General features: G+C 40.1%; 2 long non-coding RNA genes across 2 annotated transcripts; one reads left to right on the forward strand and one right to left on the reverse strand.

Moving 5' to 3' along the window:
* Positions 1–381: 381 nt before the first annotated feature.
* LOC135972726 (uncharacterized) lies at positions 382–18,868 on the reverse strand. Its single transcript, XR_010589209.1, has 2 exons — positions 18,750–18,868; positions 382–1,154 (listed from the first exon to the last, which is right to left on the reverse strand). It is a non-coding gene; the product is annotated as an uncharacterized LOC135972726 (long non-coding RNA).
* LOC103306238 (uncharacterized) lies at positions 1,146–13,293 on the forward strand. Its single transcript, XR_010589208.1, has 2 exons — positions 1,146–6,085; positions 10,928–13,293. It is a non-coding gene; the product is annotated as an uncharacterized LOC103306238 (long non-coding RNA).
* Positions 18,869–19,851: the final 983 nt, after the last annotated feature.

Raw genomic sequence — 19,851 nt, forward strand, 5'->3', positions numbered from 1 at the left:
ATTGAGTGCTCTGTAATTTCCAAAGCATTTCTTATCCACTTATTACATTCCATTTATTTCTTCATGCAAAATCTTTGCTTACTGTGCCATTATTATGTGTTCAAAGCTCTGTGGGTCTGATCTAAAACCCATTGAAGTCAAGTGCTCTATACTTATATTATTCTTACAGTGGAAAGCCACATGTTCATCATCTGTAAATAAAACCTCTTGTACTAAGGTACCCATTATGTGTCCCAAGACCAAATGTGGGCTGCAGACCACCTTCTGACCACTGATTCCCTGGAAATGCAGATTGCTAGCCAGCTGCAGGGTTTTATTTCTGTGTACATAAGCCACAAACAGGTTTTATTCCCCTTGCTAAGAAGACACATTTCAAGTGAATATTGTGATGCCCTTTTATTTTTGATTAAAAACAATAATGTAAATGTACATAAAGTAACAACAGGATAATGATATTGATCTCTTATATAGATCTTCCCATGAAGTGGTATTTCACAACACAGATGGGAAATGGGGGGTGCACACAGAAAAGTTAATGGAGAGTTTAGCAAGTTGTGGCATGTGATGTTCATTCATTCTCTAACCTCTGTGACTTCCGGAGCCGGGGGAGCAGGTTGAACAGTGCCACAGAGATGCATTTCTCACTCCAAAAGCAGAGGGGGAGAGAGCCTCTCTTCCACACTGAAGAGGAACAGACCCTAAATAAGAACAATCTGTAGTAAACTGCGAGGCCATCAGGAAGTGTTGTGCTCTCCTTCGCTGTCTTTAGCCTCTCCCCAAGCCAGTTCTTTCATACAAGTTTTTCTATCTACTTTTTGATACCTTGTGGCTTTGATGCTTTGTCTGTCTTGAATTTAGTACCTATCAACGTAATAGCTAAATTCTCTCTAAATTGAATTGTTTCTAGCTAATTCTCTTGCCAGTCTTTTCCTTGTACTCTTCGGGATACTTCTGCTTCCCTTTGATTTAAAAAGTTGCTCCTCTTCTGAGACCTCCTGGCCAGGAGTATATTTTCTATTTCCTTGTCTATCATAGGCATCCTGAAAGTACCCATTACTGCTAATATTACTCCCTCCTCCATGTTGTTTTTTACTGCTTGGAAATTCCAAATCTCCCAGTGTTTTGCAAAATCCACATTTATTCATGAGCTTGGCCTGTAATTTTCACAGGAGAGAGAAAAGGTGAGATAAGAGTTCAAATTAGATGAAAAATGGCCTATATTTCCTACTTCATTAAATATCTGCTTCAGGAAATCATCTCAACTTGATTTGAATAGAATGCAACAGAGAAATACGCTTCTCTTCCCAATACTTAATTCTGTCCCCATTTAAGTAAGTATCAACATTTTGGCTGACTTCAGAAGAAATAGGATCAGATGCCCAGTGATTTCCCAGATCTTAATGATTTTTATATCTTTGGTATTTTTTTTCCTGGAGAAAAATGCCAAGTCTATTTGCTCTCTTTTGTCACTACAAAGTTTTGGCATATCCAGTTTGTTGAGAGAGCTTTATATGTGCTCTCCAGAAGCTGCAGATTCTGACAAACATGCTCCATTGCAAGTACAGCAGAATCGCCTATTGCTTTCCTCTGGTTTTGTTTTAATTTGACCCGCAGGGAGCTAATTGCAGGAGATGCATGCTGAGCTTGATTTTAACATAGTTGGGATGTCAAATGTCCCTGTTTTCTCACCATGATCATAATGTCTTTGTTGAAGGTGAAATAACACATATTTTGCCTCATTATCAATATTACAAAGCTCAGTTTGAACACCAGAAGGAATTAAAATGTTTTGAAAATTTGCATATTGAATCTGAAGGTCCTTAATTTTCTTCGTTGTTTTATTTTCCTTCTTGACTCTTTAATTCTGAGAGGATTTAGCAATAAGAAAGGATTCCCATAATATTGATGGCAATGTCACTTACCCAATGTTGCTTTCTAGAAAATCTAAAACTTCAGCCTTTTTACTTTGGTTCAGAAAAACATTCTGATTCAGGAAAGCAGTTAACCATGCTGTTATTAAGCAAGTGCTTTCCTGAACTGGGTCCTGAATGACTGTACTGCATAAAGGTTGAATGAACACACTCTTGAAATACTTTGCTGACCATAAGTGCTGCTGAACAAACAAACGCGTGCACGCACACAAATCAGTTTGAAACTGAAACTGAATTCCTTTGTTTTTTCTTGCTGAGATGACAAGCCAAAATAATTTTGTTCAGGTCAAACAAAATGTTTTGAATGTCAATTCAAATCCAAGTTTTCATTTTGAAAATGTTGTTTTGAATCAGCATTTCATCTAGAAAATGCTGATTCAAAACGAAATATTGAAATGGTTCATTTTGACATTTTTGAAACAAACCATGTGAACATTTCTGAAATTTTTGTTTTCATTTTTTTCCACTGAAACTATTTGCTTGAATTCAACTCACATTCACTAATAGATTCAGTGGTCCCCCCCAATGCATTTTTTGGTGAATTTAGTATTTGCCAGAAAAAAATTCACCCAACTATAATCATAAGTAATGCAGCCACCCCAAACTCGTGCTGATAAGACCATCAGCATTAAACCATATAGGTGTTTCTTTTTATGGATTCTAAGAGTGAAAGACAATTAGAAAATAGTCTCCCCATCAGTTGTTATAAGGTCACCATGGTATCTGCCTGCCTTCCAAGAGACATCAAACAAAAATATCATTTTTAATCTCTGCTAGCCAGAGCAAGTTTAAAGTTATTGCTGGGATTTTTCAAAATGTATTATTTTTATTAATTGAAGTCAATAGAACTACATTATACCAGGCAGATAAAGCATAAAGATGCTGATGTGATTGAAAGGGTTATTTGGGGAAAGTTAAATTGAAGAGATTCAACTCTTAAACTATTTGATTTAATGCAGTGCTCTAAAATATGAGCTAACTTCTGCTCTCAGATTAGCTTTAATCTAGAACAACTCACTGAAGTCAATGGAGTTATTCCATTTTTCTGTTGGTATAGCTGAAACCAACTGTGAAGACATTTCCAATCAAGAGTACCTCCCACAGTACCACCTGATGTTTTAAATGTAATAGCTTTGCTTTTATCATTTATAATGCAGTTTAAAGAAAACAAAAAAATCTATTTGACTAATGGGGTTAGTTTGCTGGTTTTTGGTTCGGGTCTGTCCTTTGAAAGGAAGTGAGTTCCTAGAGAAGAGAGACAGAACTGAGAATTGAGAACTATGAAGTAAAAGATGAGCTGCAAAAAGCCATGGACTTTCTTGTTCCACCATGATCCAATGATCTAAGTAGTATAGGGATAAACCTATGATTGTTGAAATCAATAGCAAGACTCCCATTGAGAGTGGTGCAGGATCAAAGTTTATATGTGTACCCTTGTGCTATCGGTGGACAAGCTGAGAATATAACACTTAAGCAGCAATAAACCTCTGCTGTACAGTTCTTCTTTCTCAACATCATTAACTGAACTGTAGAAAGACTTGCATCATGAAAGGCTTTAGCAGTGATGCAAACTGAAGAGTTTGCAGCAGGCTGAACCAGTAGAGTTTTGGCTGTCTAATATGCACCATTGATGAGGCATGAATATTTGTAAAGCACTTTGAAAATAACATTGCTATGTGTAGTAAGTGCTGTTATTTCTTTTTATTTTTGTTGGTGGTGATGGCAGCTCTGGCAAATCTCAGTATCAAGCAATATCAATCAGATTTTCTAGATATATCAAGATACACTAATCAACGTGCTTCCATATTCATTCGACTAGCAAGCTCTAAAATGCATATAAGTAGGTAGTCAGATTTGAAACTGTAACACTTGAACACTGGAGATAGGCCAAATCCAGAATCTAGATTCTGCACCCTTTGAATTTCAACATGTGTGTATGGGAACAGATGTCAGAGTCCCTGGATTAGAAATGTCCACTCTAGTTTCATTTGCAAGCAGATCCAAGTCCTGAAGGAATCTATGATTCTAATGCAGCTGAAACCTCATAAGAAGAGCTGGTCTCATGAAATTTCTACCATTTGAAGGACAAAATTTTCAAGGATAATGTTTGAGATGTTGTCACCATCAGACCCGAATCCCCACCTGATCTCAAGCTGAATACAGCTCCACAGCTTATCCCTTCTTAAAACTAGAAAAGACATTCTCAGTACATGCCTTCTGGACCTTGATACTATATTGAGTTTGATGGACATCTTTATCTCAGCTGTATTTGCAGATACATAATGATGCAGATATGATAACTATCAAGAAGTTAATAATAAACTCAAAGATACACTGCTTGATCAGAAGTCTTCGTATTTTGTTGAGTTGACAGCACTATAGACCAAAATTTTTATGTAGACACCAGGGTGATTTTTTTTTAAAGTTCTTCCAGTACCAATCACCTCTCGATACCTCTCATCCATAGCTCACCCAGACAATTCTCGAAGCATCCATCAGAGCTTACACAATGTTGTTCAACAAAGCTGGTACAGTCCCAACAAAAGAGGGGTCGAAACCCTGAATGCGAACACCCCTGAATGCTCTGTGCTCAAAATCCAGAATCCCAATGTTGTACATTGGGCCAATCTCTAATACAAATGGGACTTCTTGGCAGCCAGTCATTTCTTAGCTTGGGAAGGGCTGGTTCTTTCTGTTGCCTGAAGGGAAATACAAAGGCCAAATCTCCACCCATTATGAACACAGCATTCTTCCTTTAGTATACCTTATAAAAGCACCAATTTATATCTGAAAGTAGACTAAAACATTGCTTCAGTCTCACTTCAAAGAAACAGCCTGACTAGCTGGAAGAATGAAGCTCTTCACGCTCTTTGGCTTGCTGTCTGTCTTGATCCTGTGCCTCAGTATTTTCTCTACAGAAGGTACAGTAACCTCCTACTAGCCATATCCGTGATGCTCTTATTTTTTCCTAGTCTTTTATTTTTCAACTTAAAGTACATATTTGCTATTTTTAGGCTGATTTCACAATCTTTAAAACTACCAACACCTGGTACTCTGAGATGAGCAATTAACTTTGCAAAGGAGTTAGTCCTGAAGAATTTGGTCTTGTACCAGAGCTTTCCATTTGTTTTATACTGTTACCTCTGCACTGCAGAGCCATCTGTCTTGCTCTCTGTTGCACAGTGTTTATTATGCTAGTTTAAATCTTTCATCAGCTAAGTAACCTATTGTTGTGTTTCCCAGAGAACATCTATTTGGCAATACTTTCATGTGAACGCTATTATATTTTCTGATTAGTTCACACTGTGGTGTGCACAAGAGGGGGCAAGCAGGAACATGCCATCCCCAATAATCAGTGTGGTCACAGAACTCCTCTGGCCCAAGACCACTTTATTGCAAGAGCAACGGTTATAACTGGCACTGGTCCTAGACCAACGATGGGAGAATTTCTGAAAACATTGGGTGTACATGTGGCATCTCCTGCTGATCCTTCACCTATCTCAGACTCTCCTCTCACCCTTCACTCCGCAGACTCACTTCCTGTCCTACAAGTTCATCTACTTTGCACCTTGTGACTGTCTCTCTGTAATGGATTTAAATGAAGCATACTGTATTAAAAACAAATCTTATTGTACAAGAGCTCGGTATGCACTGTTCAGATCTAATGATCAAGGAAAAACCAAGGTTTAAAATGGCTAGGTCTCTTCAAAGCAATTCTCCCTACTCCCCAATGTGCACTGAAAATCTATCATTTCTTTGCCTAAAGCAGTTTGTCATGCATTGACTGTATTGACTGCCAGCATCTGACATTTCAAAGAGAGAGAGAAAATCTTTGTGATGTACTTAGCCAATTGTATCAACTAGCAATGATGGATGAGCAGCAAACTCCATTCCTGTTTCCTGCTGGTGATCAAGTTCTACACTGAAGCATCGCTTCTGATGACCCTTTTACTATGTGTTCTGCTTCGCAGTAAAGCTCCAGTTATCTTTGCGCAAAGATTTTCTATAAATGAAATAAAATCAGTATCTATAGATTATATTCAGATATACACACGTTTATATACCCCATATCCTTTTGGTAACATGTTGTTTTTCACCTTTAGGTCGGGTCAGTCGAAAACCCTGCTGCAGACGAATTCCAAAAATTCGCACAGGTAATAATAATATATATGAGTTTTTAGGTAGATTAATTATTTGGTATTTATAAATTAATCATAATACCTAGCACCATAGTGCTTTTTATCTGTAAATCTGACAGCACTTTCACAAAGGTAAGTAAGCAGTATTACCCTCGCTGTACAAATAGGGAAAATGGGGCTCAGAGAGGTTAAGTGACTTGCCAGTATAATGCAATAAATCAGAAGCTGAGTGTGAATAAAAGCCATGTCTTCTGATTTTCAGTCCTGTGCCATATCCAGTGGATAACACTGCCTCCACTTGAAGATGTTAATTGCTAGATAAGTTTTAAGTGTTAGTATTTGTTCAATAGAAAGAGGAACAACAGAAAACTCTAGTATTACTGGGTATGAGATGTGTGTGCTCTTCTCAATATAATCAGCTATCCTCAAACCTTCAGTGTTCTATAGGAATTTGGATCCATCACAATATCACCATGTGTAGTTCACCTTTCTTTCTTCCATGCATGGTCCTTTATTAAGCTTTTGCCTTTTCTCCCCATCTCCCACCTAACTCCTGTCATAATATGTTGAGCTTTGGCACGAGTTTTAAAAGAGTGGGTGTGTAAGGGAAATAAAAATATATAGACATGAGAGGTAAACATACCTGTTTCCACAGCACAAGAGTGAGTAGAAGTGAAACCACTTTAGGCCACAGAATAAAACAATCAGAGAAGGCTAATTCACTCCTATTTTAATGTGTAATGACCATCTATCGGTACATGCTATGCAAAAAGTGTTGCTATTGTTTTGAAGGCAGGTGTAACATTTTTTCTGATATCAGTGTTTCTTATAAATAAGAAAAAGAGAACCCACAATGGCAAATAGGTCATTCTGTGGTTTGCATGGTCCTTCTCTTGTCCTTTGTCTGCTCAGGTCCCACTTAAATGTCCACTGAATTCTCAATGCATATTTTATTATAGATTTTAATCTAAAGCACATCTCTGTAAATCAAATACATTTTTTATTTTATTTCTGTTAGGATTGAAGCTCTTCCTGCACCCTTCAGCTTACAAATATCCAACTCAGCCTTAGCAGAGAAGTTTAAGAATTGAGTGGGCAGGAGTGCACTTGTATTCAGATGGAACTGAACTGTTTCTAATAAGATGCATTTCCTGCTGTGACACCCAGAGAGCACTTGTTCCGTAGGGAAATAGGAAAGGAGCATTGTTTAGCATGAGCAAGACATGGAAGTATTCACAATTTAAGCTGTCTTGGTCAGTAAGACACACAAACCAAGATTTTCAAAAATGAAAAATGCTGGCCACTCACCCTCACCCTCATTCTCTAGTTGAGCACCCAAAATCATTAGTCATTTTTTAAAAGCATGACCATAGCTCTATGGTATTTTTGAGGGTATCGGTGTTTATTGTCAGAAGCTACATCTACGTTTTGGAGCTGGGGGTGTATCCCCAGCTTGAGTGCGAGCACATGCACTAGCTCGCATAGAGCTGGCATGCTAAAAATAGTAGAGAAGTCATGCTAGCAGGTGTGGGGTATACATGGGGTGAGTAGCCCATGCTACCACTCACCACTGCCATGCTGTTGCGGTCACACTGCTATGCTTAGTGCACTAACTCGATGAGAGTTTGCCCAACTATGACTACTTGAGCTGGGAATCACACCCCCACCTCCAGGTTTAGACACAGCCACAGTCAGGATCTCAGTGTAAGTATTCACATCTACAATTAAGTATTCACTTTGTGCATTCTCTTTTATTTGTTTAAAATTTCCTGTATTACCTGCCCATTCTTGCCAGTCAGCTCACTTGTTGGGATGTTCACAAAATGCGAACACGCAAAGCGTGTACTGATGTACTTTGCCAGTTCTAGTTAACGATATTTTTGGCAGCTAAAGAAATATTTCCTAAAGAAGAAATACATTTTCAAAGCTGCTTTTCAAAACACCTGTCTCCATTTCACTAGTTAGTGAATGTGGTGGTTGACCCAAAATAAGACCCTGATCTTGAGAATACTCAGTGCTTACCTTTCTGCATGTCAGTGGTCTCGTTAACATAAATGAAGCACATGCATAGGTCTTTGTAGATCAGTCTCTGTATTCTTTAGAAATCATTACATATATAAAGGGCAAGAGTAAATATTGCAGAATAAAGTTTTTAATTTTAAAATGTTTTCAAATTTATTTTGAAATTACCCTTTTGTTTAAATTTCTTAAATTGACCTTTTGTTAAGGTTAATTTGTTTGTTTAGCAAAAAGAACGGGAGTACTTGTGGCACCTTAGAGACTAACGAATTTGTTAGTCTCTAAGGTGCCACAAGTACTCCCATTCTTTTTGCGGATACAGACTAACACGGCTGCTACTCTGAAACCTGTTGTTTGTTTAGGTTTACTCTTTTGTTAAAGGTTTTGTTAAGGTTTAACTTCGGTTAAATTAATCTTTTTTAAGTATATTGACTTGGCAAACTGGGAATGGTACCAATTCCGTCTTATCTGGGTAGCGTGAAGATGTGATTCTCTCAGAAATATGGTTTAATTATCATGTGGAATGGAGCCAGAGGATTTTTCCGGATATTGACTCAGTTACGCCCTGCAGCATTGCCAGTGCATTCCCAGGCAAGCCTGAACACACCTGGCAGTGTTACTCTCCTTTTCAATATAGGTCAAAGAGAGGAAGAGTTCATTCTTTGCTACTGGATGGGATAGATGGGAATGGATGCTTTGTCCCAGTTGAATCTACTATCTCTCCAGAGCACTGAACTGAAATCTCCAGTCTTTGTTAATCTGACTGAGAAATCTTCTAGGGTGTCAAGTATCAGGGGGTAGCCGTGTTAGTCTGTATCCACAAAAACAACAAGGAGTCCGGAGGCACCTTAAAGACTAACAGATTTATTTGGGCATAAGCTTTCGTGGGTAAAAAACCTCACTTCTTCAGATGTCTTCTTCTAGAGTGTGAAGATCTGACAAGATTTCAAACTCCATTTGTAAAACAGTCATTTGCTTTTTCTGATTGGTTTTTGGAGGTGTTAATGGAGTAGAATGTCCCTCAGGTGAGGGCCTTTTCAATGTGTCCCTTTACAAATTCTTAGGTCTGCTGTTTTCCATGTGCAAATACCGATAGGTTTCATGGAACACTGGAGAGGGCTCTGCTGGGAAAAAGAGGTCCATGGAAGGGAGCTCCTCATAACAATCTACAAAGCCACCACATTGTCCTTAAACTTCTCCTCTGCCATGATGCCTACAAAAACTCACTGATGGTTAGACTGACAGCTGGTGTGCTGTGACCTCTGCTTCTCTCACTGTTCCCTCATGCTCCCCATAGTCTGTATGTATCTTTCTGTTGTCTTTTGCCACATACTCAGATTGTAATCTCTTCAGAGTATGGGTTTGCTCAGTTCCCAGCACAATGGGCCTCCTGCTGCTGCTAATTACAAATAATAAATAATTATCAGTAGCTCCTCTTTCTCCACTGCTCAAAGTGTGCCTCTTAAATATAGGTTCACCTATACAAAAACATCAGATCTGAACCCACTCTGATCCTGATCTAGAGACAAACTTCAGTGCTCAGTCTTGTCAAAATTGGTCAGACCAGCATTCAAATATGATTCTGGAGCTGAACTTCCCAGCCCAGGCCCATCTCTTTTGTGTTCATATTGAATTACTGGGGTAATGGTAGATCTTGTGTCATAGGCTTACCTGCTGCTTTCTCTAAGTAAAAATGATTTTTTTTTTAATTTAAGACATTTTGAACACAAACAAGATAGTTGTTCCTTAAACATTCCTTGACTCCTGTTGCATTTTCCCCAACTCAAGTCATACTTATCTGAGGTTTGGTTAATGCTTAAAACTACCAGCATAGCTATGTCAGTCAGAGGTGTGAAATAAACCACACCCCGGACTGACATAGCTATGCCAGCAAAAATTCCAGTGTAGACACAGCTATGCCGACATAAGAGTGCTCCTGTCAGCATAGCTAACGTTATTCAGGGAGATAGTGTTTCTATCCTAGCAGAAAATCTCCTTCTATTGCAGTGTACATTGTGTCTATACAGTTACCATAGGACTATGTCTGCAAAGGCCTTAGTGCAGACATAGCCTGAGACATCGGACAGCCAGATCTGGGGATCCAAATGGAGAGTATGACTTTAGGGGGAAAATAAGCAACCAGTTTCAGATTAAATTTTAACAAACAAAGATGCTGATTTCCTAAATATAGTTCTAATACCAAAACTGAGGCAATAAAAATGATGGAAAGCATAAAACGTGCAATATTGTCAACCAGATAGTTCATTCTAAGTGGGCTGGAGTATGTGGTTGGGTGAGCCAGCATGCATGTTCGTTTGCTGTGAGTCATGGGTTAGAGTGAAAGGGTAGTTTTGTCCCTATGCCCATCCAGTCCTTTGCCTTTCTGCGAAGATGGCCAACAACAGTGACAAATACAATGACAGTTTCTATGATGGGGCATCTGTCCGTTGGGAATTAATCACTTCCATCAGCCAAATGTTGAAGGACTTTGCATTCTATTATCAATCCCCTAAAATATCCAATCATTCTTCTTTTGGGTTCTAGTGTATCTAGAGTAATGGGATATTTTCAGATCACTGATGTTCTTAATACTAGGCTGTCAGGGCCTGATCCAAAGCCTGTTCAAGTCAATGGGAGACTTTCAGCTGACTTCAGTAGACTGTGTATCAGACTCTAGTGTCGATTATTCTAATGTAGCAGGTTGGTATCCAAAGACTGAATTTTTTGGGACAAGGTAAAGGCTTCAATTTGTTCTGTTACTAAAAATGTACACATTGCTGCATGCTTGTAGTTAAACATTTCCTCCTTCTCTCTCTCCTTTCCATCTGTGTTTTACAGGCAAGGCTGTTCAACTAAAGAGACACCACTGCACACCATGTAAAAACTCAAAAAGAATCCCTGGGCCTCCTCAGAAACCAGGACCGCTTCCTCAGAGTTAAAGTGAACAGCCTCAGCAGCACGTAAAAGGCCTGCGGTCCATAGCAGTCTGGCTGCCGCCACATCTCATAATGTTTTTATTTGGTTTGGGGCCCTCTGTGGGGGAATCATCCTTTCAGATGAAAAGGAGTGTATATGCTTTTCAGTCACTAATGTTCATCCATTCATAGCGTTCTCTCCTCTCCTTTGCATAAAGTTAAAACTCTCTAGCTGGGGTGCTAAAGCCTTTCTGTGAAGTGGGCTGTCGCTCGTCTTCAAGCTTTCTGCAGTTACACATCAGCCCTCCATTCCATTAGTGGATCTCTCCCAACCAGTGGTAGAGTGAACAGATCCAGCTAGAAAGCCTTCCACACCACCACTCTGTTTGACATAATTTTGGCACGTAAATCTGTGCTGGTTGGGGATGGCCTGTTTGTTTTTCCTTATAGTCAGTTTTTTTCCCTAAACCCACATTTCTGGAAATGATTTATCTTAGATCAGCAAACGGATCACAATTTTAGACAGATGTCTGGGTGCTGAAATTTGCCTCTATGCAGAGGACCCAGATGAAGCCCATCAAGGCAACACTTAAGTCTTGCATGAGTGCTTAGAATTTGTACTGGCCCTCTCCAGAGAGCTGAATTTCTTCCACATGAGAGAAAGCTCCACCTTTTGGGCAGGAGCTGATAACCAGGACAGAGGGGCAAACAGGTCAATTTGAAGTATTCATTAAGGACTTGATATAAAGCCAGTGGAAAGCTTTCCACTGACTTCATTGGGCTTTGGATCAAGCTCTAAAATGCAGATGCCTTATCTCTAGGAGAATGGCATTACTTGGTTGATGAGCAATATTCAGAAAATGCCTTAACATTAATTATTTAACCCTGTTCTTTCTGAAATTCTAGGGCAATTGTTCCTCTAAGTACTCCTGAATTTGGTGTTTCATGGCACATAAACAAAAGCACATTTTGAAGGGGTGGAATAGAATGATACCAAGGCAGTGAAAATTGAGGACAACAGAAAGTGCACTCAGACCTGATTGGCAGGGCTCGTTTGCAGTTAACTCTATAAGTACAGTGGTCCCCAGTTCAGACATTAGATGGGTTCCATCATTTTTTACATTTACATTTCTGCTTGGTGTTTAATATTCTCATTGTAATATAGGCTCTCTATCTCCATGCTCAGGAACTAAAGAATTGACTTTCAACGGAGATAGGCAAGTGCCAAATGTCATTAGTCTCAGAGGTCACAAATGTGAATCAGCTATTTGAATGTTCTAGTTCATTGGCGCACACATTAATTTCAGTTTTGTCATTGTTTCATAGTTTGCTGAATGAATCTCTCTAATACAAGTAAATGTAACACATGTGGATTGTGAGCTGTTTGGGGCAAGGAGGATGACTTACTGTCTAAAAATCACCATATAAATTTATGGATGAAGAAATGATTTTAAGTAGTAATAACCAGGACTGGGATTCTGGTCTCTAACATTAGTTTAACCCCATTCGTTTTCATCTCAAAGCAAGTGACATGTTTCTCTGAAAAAAATTAGCCCTTTAAAACAACATATTTGAAACTTAGTGTCAGCTGGGACAGATGATGATGGTGGATGCTTCCACAATAACCCAATCCCAGTTGATGGGAGAAGGGGAAGAAAGAGAGTTTGAAACTGGATAACAAAAACTTAAGTTCAAAAATACATTAGCAATAGTAGAAAAATATATTCCGTGGAATTTTTCCCATTAAAGGGCCTGATTCTGCAAACTCTTACACATGTGAGTTACTTTATTTACATCTATAGTCAAACTGAACTCAGTAGGACTACTTGCATGACTAAAGTTACTTGAGTGCAGGAACATTTTCAGCATCTATTCCCTAAAGGACAAACTAAAGTATTTTTACTACCTAGTAGCATGCAACTAGAATCTGCACGTGGCATAAGTTACAGTACTTGTTCTTCCCTTTCTTTTCTCTTGGATTATGTATGTTTGGCATTACCTAGATCTAAAAATATTTTACTTACTGCATTTAAAATAGGCCAATAAATATATTATACAAAACCTAGGCTGACCAGATAGCAAGTATGAAAAATCGGGACGGGGGTGGGGGGGTAATAGGAGTCTATATAAGAAAAAGCCCCAAATACTGGGGCTGTCCCTATAAAATCAGAACATTTGGTCACCCTAACAAGACCTATCCTAGCTTATCTTGCAAATGTATTAGGTTAAATACATTTAAGCAGAACAACCATGTACCCTACAAGATACAATAAAGATATTTTTGAATGATCCCTGTGTTTGCCTGAATAAGTGGTGGACTCTGAGCTTCTGTGATTCCTGGAGTGACCCATGGGATAGTTCAATAACTGGACATTTGAAGGATGGTAGTAAGAGCAGTAATATTAGAAAGCAAACATCATGACACAGGCAGGAGTCTTTATCTGAAAAGGAGGAAGAAAGGTTCTGACTTCTTTCAAAATCAGTTATTAGAAGAAATAAAATGGTATACAATCATGTTTCTCTTATACCTGAAGGAATGAAAAGAAGATTATTATGTAGCCGCTGGTCATTGTGTATTGTTTGTCCCCCTCTGTACTCAGTCCACAGAGGATGAAAGTCTGTTACCTCTCAGTGCTAGAGAGATTGCTTCTTTAGTTCAAGTTGTAGAGACTCATGATTTTAGCTTTGGTGGTCTCCAGTTCAATCCCTGCTGTTGGCCAAGATGGTGGTATTTACAGCTGGGTCTACTTACTTAACAACAATATTGTACATGGATAACATTTCCTCTAATTGCTATGCACGCCCATCAGAGTAAAGGAACAAAATCAATTCTCTTCTCCCTTACTCCACCAAAGGATAAGCAAGTTTAGTTCAGATACTAATTAAGAGCAATGAGTAGGTAAACGAAATATACAAGGACAGAAGGGGCAAAAAATAAAATAAACTCACTGCTTTTTGGTCAATAGGCCTTTTAAGTACAGAAGAATCAGGGATCAGATGGGGGCCAGGCTACCCCATTCCAAATAACACCAACTGTACAAAAGCCCTGGTGACAGCAGGAGAAGACATAGGAGAGAGGAAGTGGTACCAAGGTAAGACTGAGTCTCAACGAGAAGAGACAGCTGTCTCTTTAAGGATCCAGGGCCAGGAGCCTTATAATGAAGGGTAGAGTAAGGTTCCCCTCCCTCCCAATCAACCAATTAATCCTCCAGCCAATCAAAACAAAACTCTATGGGGGAAAGCAGCACTTAAGACTCTCTGCTCCTCAGTGAGGGAGGGCTCCTGGAGGGAGACACTGCTCTGCTGGTGAACTAGCAACCGCCTGGAAGTCTCCATGCCAGGCTGTGGGAGAACAATGAGAAACTACTCCACCCAGAATATACACTGGCTGCTTTCAAGGTTTGAGTTTAAAATAATTTTGATTTTAAAAGACATTGTCAGCCAGGCCACATGGGGCTGGTGCCAGGAAATGTAAAGAGCCCACCCAGAAAGACAGGCTCCAGGCAGTCAGCCCACTACAGTCTTGATCCAGTTCACCAATGTACAGATACAGAACAAAAGCGTTGCCATCCCTTCTCATTAAGAACCTGACCCGGAGCCCAGTGAAATCAATAGAGAGACTCCCACTGATTTCAATGGGTATTGGATCCAACCCTAAGTGCTCACCTTATGATTCCACTTCATGCATCATTGCTATGGCACACATCATATTAGTCATCTCACAGTCCAACACCAGCTGAGCACAGCAGTCTGGAATTTTTAAAGGGTGCACTATTAAGAAAACTCACAGAATCATAAGACTGGTAGGGACCTCTAGAGGTCTTCTAGTCTAGTTCCCCTGCACTCATGGCAGGACTAAGTATTATCTAGACCATCTCTGACAGGTGTTTAGCTAACCTGCTCTTAAAAATCTCCAATGATGGAGATTCCACAACCTCCCTAGGCAATTTATTCCAGTGCTTAACCACCATGACAGGAAGTTTTTCCTAATGTCCAGCCTAAACCTCCCTTGCTGCAATTTAAACCCATTGTTCCTTGTCCTATTCTCAGAGGTTAAGGAGAACATTTTTTCTACCTCCTCCTTCTAACAAACTTTTATGTACTTGAAAACTGTTATCACGTTCCCCCCTCAGTCTTCTCTTCTCCAGACTAAACAAACCCAGTTTTTTCAATCTTCCCTCATAGGTCATGTTTTCTAGACCTTTAATCATTTTTGTTGCTCTTCTCTGGACTGTCTCCAATTTGTCCACATCTTTCCTGAAATTTGGTGCCCCAAACTGGACACTATACTCCAGTTGAGGTCTAATCAGCATGGGATAGAGAGGAAGAATTACTTTTTGTGTCTTGCTTATAAACTACGGCTAATACATCCCAGAATTATGTTTGCTTTTTTGCAACAATGTTACACTGTTGACTCATATTTAGCTTGTGACCCACTATGACCCCCAGATCCCTTTCTGCAGTACTCCTTCCTAGGCAGTCAGCTCCCAGTTTGTATGTGTGCAACTGCTTGTTCCTTCCAAAGTGGAGTACTTTGCATTTGTCCTCTATTTAATTTCATGCTATTTCAGACCATTTCTCCAGTTTGTCCAGGACATTTTGAATTTTAATCCTATCCTCCAAAGCACTTGCAATCCCTTGCAGCTAGGTATCATCTGCAAACTTGATAAGTGTACACTCTATGCCATTATCTAAATTATTGACAAAGATATTGAACAGAACTGGGAACCCAGTCAATTTGCCCTTTTAGCTTGACTGTGAACCACTGATAACTACTCTCTGAGAATGGTTTTCCAACCAGTTATGCACCCACCTTATAGTAGCTCCATCTAAGTTGTATTTTACTAGTTTGTTTATGAGAAGATCATGTGAGACAGAACCAAAACCTTACTAAAGTCAAGATATACCATGTCTACCGCTTCCCCTCATCCACAAGGCTTCTTACTCTGTCAAAGAAAGCTTGGCTTAACACAATTTGTTCTTGACAAATCCATGCTGATTGTTACTTATCACCTTATGATCTTCTAGATGTTTGCAAATTGATTGCTTAATTATTTGCTTCATTATCTTTGTGGGTGCTGAAATTAAGCTGACTGGTCTGTAATTCCCTGGGTTGTCCTTTATTTCCTGAGAAACAAACATCTGGGAAGTTTACTCAACAGGCAGGGATGTTTTTTCTCATTCCATGGAAAAAACTTTAACTGATAAGCTCTTATGCCCCAAATCAGACAGCTGGGCCCACCAGATATGCACAGTTGGCTGAGTCACTGCTACTTCATTTGTAGAACTCTCTCAAATATTAGTTCCTCTCTTTCCAGTGCCTGTGGGGGAAAGCGAGCATTCCCCATACAACTCACCCACCATGCGATAACTTCTTCTCACTGCTCTCTTATGGTATGTTGTCTTTTTCATCCCAAAGTCACTTGTGCCCCGATTCAGAGCCTGTAATTAATACTGTAAGATTTAGTACTGAACTATCAATTTTATTGATGGTGTCCTGCCTGGCGGCTGATCTACACAGTACTGCGTAAACACCACTAAGGGGTCCTGTCCTTCCAGGTGCTGAAGGTTCTGATCTGGCAGCTATTGGCACTGAAGAAATTCCCTAAGTATGAGTTCTATCCTCTCAAGCATGTAAATGCAGGAGTGAAAGCATTCTCTCTTTCCTGGAAAAGCAGAAAGGTGGGTTTGGGAATAGGGTTGAAGTTTGAGCTCCTGAGTCATAGACCAACCCTCAATATTTATTTTTGTCTCATCTGTATTTCCTTATAAACTCCTTCAGGTGAAGGAAGATTAATGTCACATTTTCTACTTGACTCACCTTCTGTGTGGGAATGGCTAAGGACAGGGATTTGCTGTGGGATAATCATCTTATAGTCATAACACCATCTGTCCAGCCCACAAAAGTGTAAACCAAGAAATTGGGTCACTGAGTGTCATTGAGAGCAGCCAAACTGAGAACATATTCATCTTGTTGTATGCAGTGTTCTTGTAGCTGTGTTGGTCCCAGGATATTACAGAAACAATGTGGGTGAGGTAATATCTTTTATTGGACCAATTTCTTTTGGTGAGAGAGACCAGCTTTCCCATCATGACACACACACAAAAATTCTGGAATTGCAACATACTGGTTACAATTTCTGAAGCTGAGTCAAACAACCTGCTAGTCATGTTCCTGAGAGCTGGTTAGCACTTGTTATAGAAATACAAAGCAGATGTCCATGAGGGAGTTAAAGCTACTCATGATGGAGGAGAGACATTCAAGACCAAACTTTCAGAAAAGGAAGGATGAATTAGTTTGTATGCAAAAAATAGATGCACAACATGTATCCATAATTACAAGTGCAAAATGGGCTGTTGTGAATGGAAATAGACAATTATAGCCTGCTAAACTATCCATTTGCATGTGCAACTGTGGTAAATGTAGTATTTGAGTACGCTGAAGGGAACAAATATTTCCTGAGTCCTAGGCTCCCTGAATACAAATGTTAACTTTATCTAAATACTAACCATCTTCCCCCTCCCTACTTATAAGGTGGCTGTCTGCTATGAGTAAAGGGGCTTCAGTATTCAGCAATGTCAATCCAGCAAATTTTGCTACCCTAACACTTTTGAAAGTGGGACTATCTAAAGGTCATTAGGAACCAAGGCCCCCAATTAAAATCTAGAAGAACTTATTTTTGATTGTACTTTTCTGAATTAGGTGGGCAGGAGGTTCTCCTCACTTTTGCTTTTTGTTCCTCCTCCAAAGGCTCTTTATTGTACTGACCCAGCCAAGGATTAAACACAAATCCCTCCAGGACTTATCAAAGCTGTTCTTGGGCAAAGGGCTACCTTGAATGAGATGTTCTTCTTATAGTGTATTCACCTCCCAAGACAGCTCAGAGCCCAACACACTACCAGTCCCCAAAGAGATTAACTGACTATCTTTCCAGCCTACACCTCCATGCCTAATGGTATTAAGCTGACTTCCTGGGTGATATTTGCATAAGGCTTAATCTGTAAAGTGAAGATCTCCCCCATAATTATCTTCCATTTCCCCCACCACATGCTTCTCATCAATAATTGACAAGTATAACCTTGACATTTCCCCCCCACTTCATTGTATACTGTGTTCACATGTTTCTTAGTAGATTTATTACAGCAGCTGAATAGGTAACTATGCCTCTTTGATGAGCCTACTGGAAAGTTCCAGCAGTAGTGGTGGTTGTTTGGTTTGTTTGTTTGTCTTTCCTTGGACACCTTGCTCATGCAAACCTGCCTCTGTAGCAGCAGGAAGAGGAGGCTTCCTTTCACCTTAATAAGGAAGAAATGCTGTTAAGGAGCTGGAAAGGAATGTTGCTGATTTCTGGTGAGTTTTTATTGAAAGAGAGTCATTTCTCTAAGTCCCAGTCAGAAATCATGTATGCTGTGTAAATGTGAAGGTCAGATTTAAGAGCTTTGGCTTTTCATATGTAGAATGTGGCTATTTTCATAATAAAGCATTAGGTCAGGTAAGTGCTGGCCATTTAACCATCTCCATGTCTCAGATGAACCAGTTAGACTCAACAAAACCCCAAAGGAAAATATGCCCTAAGAGAAAGTTGGGATATACTAGCACAGAGCAACTATATGCTCTCACTTCCTGATACTTTATGGTCTGGCCTTTATTGCTTAATGTGCCTAACAAGGGTGTGGCTTGGGTTATCTGAGTTTTATAGCTTCAGGGGTACAGACCAGGGGTGAAAGTAACTTAAAGGACTTACCAGTACTCCAGAGTCCTGCAGAGGGGGCGGGGCCTCAACTGGAAGGGGCGTGGCTGCTACTGGAAGAGGTGGGGCCTTTAAATCCCACAGCTTTTAAATTGGGACTTAAAGGGCTCGGGGATCCGGCTGAAGCTAGGAGCCCCGGGCCCTTTAAATCACCCCCGGAGCTACCAGTTCCAGAGGCAGCTGGGAGCCCTGGGGTTTGGGCAGGGGTGAAAGTAACTTACATTTCTTACCCATATGGTCCAATTGCAAGCAAGCAACCCACCTCTCCTATGTACTTCATGGATCCCTCCCATTGCATGACATAGATATAGAAAATAAAGCTGCTACTACTACTAAAAATACTGTTTGTAATAAAACTTTAATATTGGAATAAGCCTGAAAAAATGAAAACTCACGGTCACATTTTTCTCCATGTCTTCCCTCCTCTTCCAGCCAGGCTGCCGATGCTAGGCCATGCTTTCCCCCTGCCTGGCACTCAGCAGCAGCTGCAGGGACTCCCCACTAGGTTGCAGCAGGGATACTGGCTGAGGGAGGGAGAAGCCTGCCTCCTGCATAAGAACCGTTTAAACTCAGCTGTTCCCTGGGCAGTTCAGCCCCCGGGGTTAGGAGCCGTTTCTGGCATCCTTGTTAATTTCACTCCCAGTCATGGGGGGGGGGGGGAGAATGGGGGGAAGGTGTGTGTGACCATGGCAGGGGCAGTTCTTTTGTTTTCCCAGGAAGACATTCATGTGGATATTACAAAGTTAGCTTTTGAGTGCCATACGGTACCCCCACATGGTAATCGCACGGGCTTGCTATTTACAACTGCCTCAAACAAAGCCAATCAAAGCACACGTGAAGAAAGGTCTTCCAATTATAAGAACTTAATTAACAATTTGTCAGTTTTGAATCCCGAAAAATGGCAAGAGAATCCAGAGAATCCCCATTTCGGAGAAAAGGAAATAAGAGCATTGGCTGATCAACTGAGGGATTTGTTGAATTCCAGGCTTTTGGAGGAAAAAACATTCCTGGTAAACTTACTCGTCCTTGCAGTGGACACCCTGGCTGCAAGCAATGCTGACTGCAAAAGGGGATTAAGTGCGATGAACAACATGAA

Source organism: Chrysemys picta, chromosome 7 (assembly GCF_011386835.1).
Source record: "Chrysemys picta bellii isolate R12L10 chromosome 7, ASM1138683v2, whole genome shotgun sequence".
Classification (NCBI taxonomy): domain Eukaryota; kingdom Metazoa; phylum Chordata; order Testudines; family Emydidae; genus Chrysemys; species Chrysemys picta.